This window comes from Dasypus novemcinctus, chromosome 18 (genome assembly GCF_030445035.2).
Source record: "Dasypus novemcinctus isolate mDasNov1 chromosome 18, mDasNov1.1.hap2, whole genome shotgun sequence".
NCBI lineage: Eukaryota > Metazoa > Chordata > Mammalia > Cingulata > Dasypodidae > Dasypus > Dasypus novemcinctus.
Window position 1 is genome coordinate 62,755,148 of NC_080690.1, and position 11,128 is coordinate 62,766,275.

Below are 11,128 nucleotides of genomic sequence, written 5' to 3' on the forward strand. Positions count from 1 at the left end.
CCTCTCATTTTCCCATTGCTCTGCAGAGCACTATCTTCATTCTCTGGAACACCACCACCTGAGAGATTCTCCCCTGTTCATAAGTCCCAAAAAAGCTTATGCCGGATTCAGTACCAGGTCATCTTTGATCTTGTGATTGCACCAATTCATGCCCTTCAGGAGTTGGGCTGAACCAGGAGGCTAATTTAATCAGCAGAAAGGAGACATTGATCTTTTTCAGAATTAGGAAACACTTTCTTAGTATTCCTATTTTCATGGCAATATAGGTGGGAAAACAATCTGCCCTCTTTGAAAACGTACTATGATTGGAAATATTGCTTACACAAGCAAGGTTATGATTGAAATGCCATAGTTGAGAAATTGAATTAGATATGACCAGACACTTAGAAAGAGCTGATGTTGACAGTGCATCTTACTTTGGCAAACTTAAAGAAGGAGAGAATTCACCAAACCTAAAGATACAGCTGGTGAAATCAGATGCCAGTTCCTGAATTCTCTTTCTGGCCTCAGCAGCTTTTAAACATCAAAACTAAAATTGTGTGGGAAAACTACTCTACAGCAAACTTGTGAAGATCTATGTGGTAAATGACCATGCTTGCTGCACTTTTGTAAATGACCCCAGTCTAGTGAGACCAGCTTTGATTTAATAGTCAGAATCACCTACCTTTCACAGGATCATTGATTAAAAAGCCAAGTGATTATAGAGAGAATTGAGAGAAGTTTTGTATTTCAGTGAAGACTCCAGCCCAACATTTTGAGTTATCAGATTCTGTTCCTGCTATTGTTTCTGAGCTATTTTGCATCTCTTTGTAAAATGTGTGGTCACTGAGAGCTGTGCAAACTGTCTTGGCTGGTGGAGGTTCAGTGGACTTGCCCCCACTGTGGATAAAAGATTTCCCTGCCCGTAAACTGGACTGAATCCTGTCATCTTGCAGACAGGGCCGATCCTCATCAACAGCAAACCTGCCTCATTCCCTCAACATCTGCTACAAACAAACGTTTCCAGTTCCCCTCCCCTCCCTTACAGGGTGCCTTCACAGAGAAACCCTAACAGCCGGGATCTCCCTGGAACCCGCGGAGAACAGCAGACCCTTGATTGGCACCGATGGCGCCAGTGTCCCTGTGTCTCCACACACATGCGCTGAACCTCTGGGCTCCGCAGGACAGGCCTGCGTTTCCGTCTTGTGCGTCTCCTTCTGTCATTTCGTGTCAGCCACCGGCTCAGCCCTGGAAATACCACAGTGCACAGACGGGGTCCCTGGATTGCACCAGGGAGCCAGGCATTTGGGAAGCTGTTAGAGCATCAGTCAGTTGATTATGCTCGAGAGAGGGCGAGGAAGGGAAGCACCTGCTGTGCTCGTGGCTCAGGAGTAGAACCGCCCTGGGGTGGTGACCTTTTAGCTGAGGTCCAGAGCGTGAGTGGACGTTCTCAGGGAAGGATGGTGGGCGTGGAAGGGCGGAGGCTGCAGAGCCAACAGCCTTCAGCTGGAAGAGATGACATGATCCAATGTATTGCGTGGGGGGAGGGGGTTCGAATTTGGGGGCCACCGTGGGTTGCGGTGACCTGGTGGGGGTGGGACCCTGCGGCTGTGGGCTCTCGGCCGCCCCCTGGTGGACAAAGAGGACAGTGCGGAGCAGAGACCCCTGCCGGCGCTGCTGCGTGTTTTTAGTCAGGGTCAACCTGTAGACGTGTCAGGGGCCACATGCCACGTCAATGCCCCCTTGTCCGTGAGTGACAGGAGCTGTTTTCTTTCAGAACTCAGATGCGTAGGAACTTAGGTCAGGGAGACTTCGTCCCTAGGACGTTGCAGTGTGTGTCCTCGGGTGTGGAGGATCCGACCTGAGCGCTGTCAGGGATGGGGTGGGGGAGGGGTGAATGGTGTGGGGGAGGGTTGAGTAGAAAAGGGAGGGGCAGCCGAAGTAGGGGTATCAGGAGGGGCAGATGCCTGACGCTGCTCAGAGCCTGGGGTTCCTCCGGTCTGGAAGGAGAGTTGGGCTCTGCCCACACAGGGAGCGGCCTTTGAGGAGGGGACGTCGGGGTCGCTGCCCTCAGGGAGGACATCAGCTTCCAGAAGTTCCGATGTCTGTGCCCGCGGTGCGCGGACGGTTCAGGTGACTACGGAGGTCCAGCGCCAGGAAAGCTCCACTGGGGACCCTCTGGCTCTGGGCTCGATCCTCGAGCTCGACCCCAAGGACACCGACACATCCCAGGGGTGCAGCAGTAGCCCAGCAGCATCTCTCTCTCTCTCTCTTTCTCTCTCTCTCTCTCTCTCTCTCTCTCTCTCTCTCTCTCCCCCCCTCCCCCCCTTGAGGACCACGGGGTTCCCACTTCTTGTGGCTTTGCAGTTGGGGAGAGAGATCGCGGCGCTTCATCTCGTTTTGTTCTTGAGATTTAGAGGAAGAGAGTCGAATAATTTCCATCAGGTCATGAAAATTGTAGGTACTCTATGGTAGCAGGGCACTCCCTTCATCTTCAAAAAATGAACAAAATACGTTTTTTGTTGTTTTAAGATACAGGGGGTGCAGGGATTGAACCCCTGAACTTGTATGTGGGAAGCATGCACTCACACACTGACCACACCAGCTCCCTTGAGCTGGCTTTTTCCTTTGCTTGCTTGTTGCTTGCTTTTTATTTGTTGGTTTGTTTTGTTTTTAGGAGGTACTGGGGACCAAACCTGGGACCTCCCATGTGTGAAGCTGTCGCTCAACCACTTGAGCCACATCTGGTCCTCTCCCATGCCCTTTGAAGGACAGAGAACTAGTCAGTTTTACCCGTTAATATGAGGCATATTCCTTATGCACTTAAGGTGCTTACATAAGTGAATGTCTATATTAGTCAGCCTAAGGGGTGCTGATGCAAAATACCAGAAATAGGTTGGTTTTTATAAAGGGTATTTATTTGGAGTAGGAGTTTACAGATACCAGGTCATAAATCATAAGTTATTTCCCTCACCAAACTCTATTTTCACGTGTTGGAGCAAGAGGGCTGCCGATGTCTGCAAGGAGTCAGGCTTCCTGGGTTCCTCCCTTTCAGAGTCTTGCTTCTCTCTGGGCTCAGGGTTACTCTCTTCCCAGGGCCGGCTTCTTCCTGGGCTCAGGGTTCCTCTCTTCCTGGGGCTTATTTCTCTTTCCTCTATGTGCTTACTTCCTGGGGCTCCAGTTTAAGGCTTCAGCATCTAACTCCAATGTCAAAACTCCAACATCAAAACCCTCACCTCTGTCCTTTGCCATGCCTTTTATCTGTGAGTCCCTACCCACCAAGGGGTGGGGACCCAACACCCTAATACCTGACCCAATCAAAGCCCTAATCATAACTTAATTGTACCCAGGTACAAACCAGATTATAAACATAATCCATTTTACCTATTTTTGGAATTCATAACCATATCAAACTGCTTCACTCCACCCTCTAAATTCCAAAAAGACATTACAATATTCAAAACAAACCTTAAATCACAAACAACGCAAGTACTGAATCATGTCACAATCAATTTAAAGAAATACAGTTTGTCTTGGGGCAAAGTCCTGAGTATGATAGACCTCTGAAATTTACAGAACTCTTTATCTATTTCTAATACACAAATGGACAGGCAAAGGATAAAAATTTTCATTACAATAAGGAGAAATTGGGAAGAAAACATAAGTCATGTGTCCTCTACAGTTCAGTAAACCTACAGGGCATCCTCCATTCGATTTTAGTCTGAGAGTCATTCCTAAGATGATGCATTATTCTCCTTGGTGCCCTATGGGAACTCACCCTTTCCACATGCTTGCTCAATGGTCATTTTCTTGGTTCCACCCTCATCAAGTATCTGAGTGTCAGCCAAGCTCCAGACCTCACCCTCAAAGAGTGTTGGGGTGATTGCCACACCTTACCCAATCTTGGGACAGTAAAATTCTCCCAGAACATCGAAAAGGAACATCCACCCTCTTCAACTGCTGGGGCAAATTCACCCTCTCTGTACACGTGGGCGGGGTTCTTCCCTTGGCCCAAGGTGATGTCCTAATTCCAGATCTCAGTTTCCATGGTTTTCCTCTTGAAGTCATTTCCCCTTCAATCTCTCCTTTCCATGTCCCTTTTATTCCAGGATGACAGTGGTTTTGTTCATATAGCTCTCTCAAAAACCTTGTTGGTTTAACATGCAAGAAGCCGGGATCCAAGCCATCAGACAGTAAGACTTTCCGCAAGTCTTTCTGAGATTACTGCATTTTCAATCCTGATTTACAAATTCCAAGTTTAATTAAGTCCTCTAGTGGGTCACTTTCATCTGGTCTTGATCTCCAGAGGCTTGTAATTACCAGAATGAGTTTCTATTTTCTTTGTGCCTGAAATTTCAGTCCTCAGTATATCTCTCATCTAGCATTTTGCTATAAGGTGCAAACAGAAGCTGCATTCTTCAGGTTTTCTTTGGAAATTTCTTCAGCTAAATGCCCAGGCTCACTATTTTCAAATTCTGCTGTCCATAAAACACCAGGAGCTAATCTTGCTAAGTTCTCTGCAACTTTAAAACATGGATTGCCTTTCCTCCAGTTTCCAATTGTTTGATCATTTGCCTCTAAGGCATCGTAAAAAGTCTTTTTAGCATCCATAATGCTATCAACAGTCTCTTCAAAGCACTGTAGGTCTTTTCTTCCAAGCATCTCAAAATGTCTCCAAAAAATACCCCTTACCCTTTTATAAAACTCTTCCAGCATTTTGGTAATTGCAAAAGTACTTCTCCACTCCTTGGTACCAAATTCTGTATTAGTCAGCCAAAGGGGTGCTGATGCAAAATACCAGAAATGGGTTGGTTTTTATAAAGAGTATTTGTTTGGAGTAGGAACTTACAGATACCAGGCCATAAAGCATAAGTTATTTCCTTCACCAAAGTCTACTTTCAAGTGTTGGAGCAAGACAGCTGCCGATGTCTGCAAGGGTTCAGGCTTCCTGGGTTCCTCCCTTCCAGAGTCTTGCTTCTCTCTGGGTTCAGGGTAACTCTCTTCCCAGGGCCGGCTTCTTCCTGGGCTCAGGGTTCCTCTCTTCCTAGGGCTTATTTCTCTTTTCTCTACGTGCTTACATCCCTGGGCTCCAGTTTAAGGCTTCAGCATCTAACTCCAATGTCAAAACTCCAACATCAAAAACCCTCAACTCTGTCCTTTGCCATGCCTTTTATCATGCCCTAATGACGTGGCTCAATCAAAGCCCTAATTATAACTTAATCCTGCCAGGTACAGACCAGATTACAAACATAATCCAATATATATTTTTAGAATTCCTAACCAGATCAAACTGCTACAATGTCCCTATTCTGAGGAAATGTACATGGAAGAAGTGTTCAAGGGCCATGATGTATGCAACCAACACTCAAGTGCTCAGAAAATGCATTGACAGATAAATAGATAGATAGATGGTTGATTGGTAGGCAGATGAATAGAAATAATGATATGGAAAATGTGGCCAAATGTTAAATTGGGGGATCTGGATATCTGGATGTGGATAGCGGTCTGTTCGAGTTCTCTGTGTGGGGTTGTATTATTTTATATCTGTCCTCCACATTTGACAGCAGTTCCCAAAACAAGCAGTTTTAAAAAGAAAAAAAAAAAGATGTCCATCACTGTTTAATGAAGAAGCATCCAAGGATCCTGAGGTTCAGAGAAAGACAGTGTGTTGGGGAGGCAGGGCCGCTGTCAGCCCAGCTGCTGGGAGTAAGTTCCCAACAAACCCAGGCACTGACAGATTCCATTTTTAGGGCAAATTCTTATTTCAGGAATGAACCCAAGGTATATGATTGTGAGAATAAAGAGATACTCCTGGGCTACAATTTTCTTCATAATAAGACAATAATGAAAGAAATGATAGAAATGGTTTTTCATTCATAACTAAGACACCTCTTAGGATGATGTGGTGGCTCAGAGCTCCATTCTCCAGAAAAACATGTTCTTAAAATTAATTCATTCCTGTGGGAGTGATCCCATTTTAGGTAGGACCTTCTGATGGGTAGACTTCCGTTAATTTGAGGCCGAGGGAATGAGCATGGAGTTTAATCCTTTTTACTGAAGTCCCTTATAAGCAGAAGGAAATTCAGACACACAGAGAAAGCCAGAGAGCAGCCAGAAGCTGAGCATCACCAGAATCCAAAAGACAAGGGAGAAGCCAGGAGAGGCCACCATGGGCATTGCCCCATGACAGAGAAGCCAAGGACCAAGGATCACCCGTACCCAGCCCCAGAAACCTGCAGTCTTCTAGGAGTAAGCATCACCTTGATGATGCCTTGATTTTGGACTGTTCCTGACTTCAAACCTGTGAGCCAATAAATTCCTGTTATTTAAGCCAAGCCCTTGTTTGGTATTTGATTTGATGGTTAGAGAACTAAAACAGCTGGTAATACCATAAAAACCTTTAGGCTAACGCCCTGGGGTGTGGTTGTTAGCAGGTTCTTTGTTCTTTCCAATGTCTATGGAATTTCTCACCTGCTACTTTGCACCAGAACCCAGTGGTTTACACAACTGCAGGGTGGGAAGTGCTGCTGGCACCTGGTAGGGAGAGACCAGGGATGGTGCTAAGCCTCCTACATGACAGAAGGCGAGTCCCTATAACTGAGAAGTACCAGCCCAGATTGTCACGGTGAGGTGTTGGGGAACCCACTGCCTGTCCTCCAGCTTCCCCAGGAGCCATCCCATCCCTGCTCTTTCCCATCTCCCCTGACTGCTCTGCCCCTCCAGCTTCCCTCCACTTCCATTCATCAATCCCAACACACCTGAACATGCTCTTTGTCCAAGGTTTTGGGAAGAATAAGTCAATTCTAACTAACAAGGATGAGAGAAAAAATTTTGAAAGTTGAAGGAAATTAGTATTGCACCATGAAGGATGCATACCTCATAGTCAATGGAGGACACTCATTCCAGTAGGAGACCTGGCTCAAGCCAAAGCAAGGGGAGGGCGGGAATGGATGTGGCTCAACCAGTTGAGCACCTGCTTCCAACATAGGAGGTCCTGGGTTCAGTTCCTGGTGCCTCCTCCCTGGGCTGGTGGTCCAGGCATGAGGCACAGCCGCAGCAGCTGCATCCTCTACAAGCTTCTTTACTGCACAACCCCTGGCCCTCAAGTATTCCTTGGATTTGTCCAAGATGAAGCTCCTGAGGCAGACATCAGGGGCCCCAGGGGAGGGCCCATGTGGAGGACTGTGCAGTGTGGACTGGTGACCAGGACCTTCTAGGGACCAAGTCACTGGGGAGGGGGTGGATCCAGGCAGTGAGTGATGTGGGCTCCACACTCAGCCGGGGACCTTTCAGGGAGATGAGAGGTTTATTGGGTGCTTTTCCCAAGATCTTAGCAGTGTAAAGTGAGAAGTAAAACATGTGCCTTGATCACATCAGTGTTGTCTGGAACACGGAAGGGGGTAAAGCTCTTCTGGGGGCTTGTATCTTGCCCTTGTATATGCAGAGACATCTGTTAGCTTCATTTCATTTAGGGTGTCTGTGAGGACAAGGGATTCTCAGAGATCTTTACCCAAAGGTGAACAGCTTCAGGCAATGGCCCAAGAGTCTGTAAAAATGTGCAGAAAAGGTCAATTATTGGCCTTGGCATCCAGTGCTAAGATGACTGTCTGAAGTTTGGCCAACTGTGCTGACCCTGGGGGTCTGTCCTTTACCAGGGACATCTGGTGGAGTACGGGAGAGCAGCAACGTTCCACTAGTGATCGAGGTGATGCCACCTGTGCAGTGTTGAACTCCCGTTGCTGTTCACTCAGGTGATCCTATGGGCTCCCCATGTGGCCAAGGGGTCTGGGAGGGGCAGCACCGTGGCATCTGGCAAGGACTGAGGACAGAGGAGAAAACCTCCTTCTGCTGAAGGAAGATGCCCAAGTGCCCAGGTCTGACTCCTTCCTGTTCAGACAGCTCAGTAGCCATGCCGAGCTTATGGGGTGCTGCTTTCATGAACCAAGGCCGAATGAGCAGTTGGGTGGGGAGGATAATGGGTTCAGGGTTGGTGAGAACCTCCACTGGCAGGGGAGGCCAGTGTGTGGCCAGGAGGTATTGCTCTAACACTGTGTAACCCGGGGCCAAGGAGGGCAGTTTCTGGCATCAGAAGCCCATGGCAATCTCCAGCCACCATGGGAGATTCAGAGATTCCTGGAGGCATGGGAGGAGGTCGCTAAAATGGAGGCAACTCGGAGGACACTAATGGGAGTGCCTGGTATATTGCCATTTGGATTAATTCTAGAGCCTTTTGTAAGAGCGGACCCCATTCAAGTTGGGACCACCTGCAAGTAACAACATCAGAGAGAGTAAGAAAAATTTGTAAATGAGGAACATTTTAGTTCCAGAACTCAAAAAGGACTAAAAGAAGGTGGGACTGCTGAAAGTTCACTGGTGGTTCATCTACAGTGTGAGGGATGGAGCTGCCCTCAGTTCCCCAAATACCTTTTATGAGTTTAGCCAAAGGGCAGGGCCTTGCTCTGTGTGTGGGTGCATTGCCCATCCCCTCTTGTGAGCTGTTTTGTGTTTGTATGTATCTAATGAGTGTGTCAGCGGAATCTCCTCAGAGGAAGGTGTCAGAGATATAATGTGTGATTTCTGTTCCTGGAGAAAAGTGGATGCAAGAAAGTCTTGCCTGTAAAGACCGTGGTGATGGCAAGGCTGCTGAGGCACCCCATGGGCAGCCTGGGAGAGGCGCATTGTGTCCTGTCGGAGGCGAAGGCAAAACTGACTGAGAGGCTGTTCAAACACACACCGGACAGAACATCTCCACCAACTTGATAATAGCAAAGCACTTAGCAGCTGCTGATCAGATGATGTCAGCAACTTGCACAATATTGGGAATTCAGTACAGGCCTTAATGGGGGCCCCAACATCAAGGCTGTGGCAACCGTCATGAGGTGCTGCTCGTTTTGTCCATGTTTAAGAACAGACCCATGGGGAGTCCTGCCGCATTCTCTAACTGAGCGGCAAGGATCTCCAGAGTGCTTGGGCAGTGCCTGGGGCAAAAGGACACACCAATACACCGTGCCCTTGATACTACTCTTGTACCTATGAAATTTGTTCCTGTGAAATTGAACTTTAACCCATTAATATATATTGCCCAAGAGTCATCTCCTGAATGTCTCCTTGTTGCTCAAATGTGGCCTCTGTCTAAGCCAAACTCAGCAAATAAACTCACAACTTTCCCCGTGTGGACCATGGCTCCCAGGCACTGAGGGATGATGTGGCGTTATTCACAACTGCCGGCTGACAAAAGATGAACACCTGAGGTGTCCATCAACTGAAAAATGGATAAACAAGTTGTGGTGTTTATATACAATAGAATATGAAGCAGCTGTAAAAAGAAATGAAGTCGTGAAGCATACGACCACATGCATGAACTTGGAAGACATTATGTTGAGTGAAGCAAGCCAGACACAAAAGGACAGATACTGTATGATTGCACTTTTATGAACTAAATATAATGTGTAAATGCAGGGAATTAATAACTAGAATATGTGTCACCAGAAAATAGAATGAGGTTAGAAAATGGAAAGCTGAGGTTGAACTTGTACAGAACTGGTAAAAAAGACTTTTGTTAATCTTTGGAAATGAATAGAAAAGGTGAAAGCACAGCATAATGTATGCAAGTAGCAGTGCTTTTATATGAGTATGTCAGTGGTGGAAAGGGAAAAAGTCTAGGGTCATGTATATTATTAGAGGGAAAGCTAAAAATTGTAACATGGAACAGTACAGCATAGCAAACTTCATGTGGAATATTAGTATGAATAATGTGGCTTATATAAGACTGTTTTTCTTGGAAACAGAACAAATGTATTGTTGATATACAAGTTATTAATAGGCAAAAATACAGCTGAAGCAAACTAAGAACAGTCATGTATAACGTTATATTAACAATCTTCCATTAAGAGTGAAAAAAGGGAAATATACTGAGTGAAAGAAACTTGACAAAAGATACTACATATGGTTTTACCCCATCTATACATAATATAAATACAAATAAGTCAGAGAGACAAAGACAGAATAGAGCCATGTATGGCATAGGAAGGATAGAGAGACTCAGAGGTGATTATTAAATGGTAGAGGTTTTTGTTTCTCTGGCTTTTGTTTATTATTATTATTATTGCAATAATGAAAATGCTCTAAAAAAGACCAACCCTGGGTGATTCTCTGCTGAAATGATCTAATAAAAAGGGAGGATTCCGTAAGTGAATCTAATCAAATTTCCCACCTACAATAGATTTTACCCACAGGATTGGATTACCTAAAGAATATAATTTTCTGGGGTCCACAAAAGACTCAAACTACCACAGATCTGTTGCGTGTAATGTAGGATGCTTAGACCATCCCAGATCTCTCCCACTAGATGCCAGCAGCACTATTCTACCCCGTAGTCATGACAACCAAAATGTCTCCAGACATTGCTCCTGACCTATACCAGGCTCTATGATCAACCAATCATAGGAAATCCTTTAATCTACTTGTGTGAGCAGGATAGGAAACAGGCATCTTCAATATCTATGAAAACACCTTTAATTAATCAATGATTGATTTAGCATAAGAATTATTTGGAGATAATGAATTTATGGCTGCCTTAGCTCACCCAGTAGGGAGAGAAAGGTTTTTCAAGGAATTGTTAACCACAACTAGTATGACCTATTGTGTTATCATGCAAAGTAGGACATGGGAAATTCTGTAGACATTAGAAAGAAAAATACATAAGAAAACCACAATGTGGGGCATTAGAGGGTCCACTCTAAAGCTCTCACCCTCCTACAAAGAGTCTTGACTATGAAAGAAAAGCTATTTCTATCATTAAAAAGAAATGTCCTAGTAAAGAGAAAATTCTAGCACGGGAATTGCTCTTTAATTTCAACATTGTATACCTTGGGAACATTCCTTAAATAAAAATCTACCCTAAAAAATGGAATTCACTGGTGACTGGACAGCCCCACTGGCTGGTGGCAGCCCTGCTCCCCAACACGTGGCCCCTCTCTGAATGGCAGAAGCCTTGGATGCTTCCTTACGAAGTGATTCTCAGGCGTCCTCTTCAGTGTCCACACCATTCACCCTCCACCCTTCTCTCTCGGCAGATTCTGTTACCACTCTGGGATTTGACAATTACTTACATTAATGGTCTCTATTTCTATTTACTTTAAACCTAATT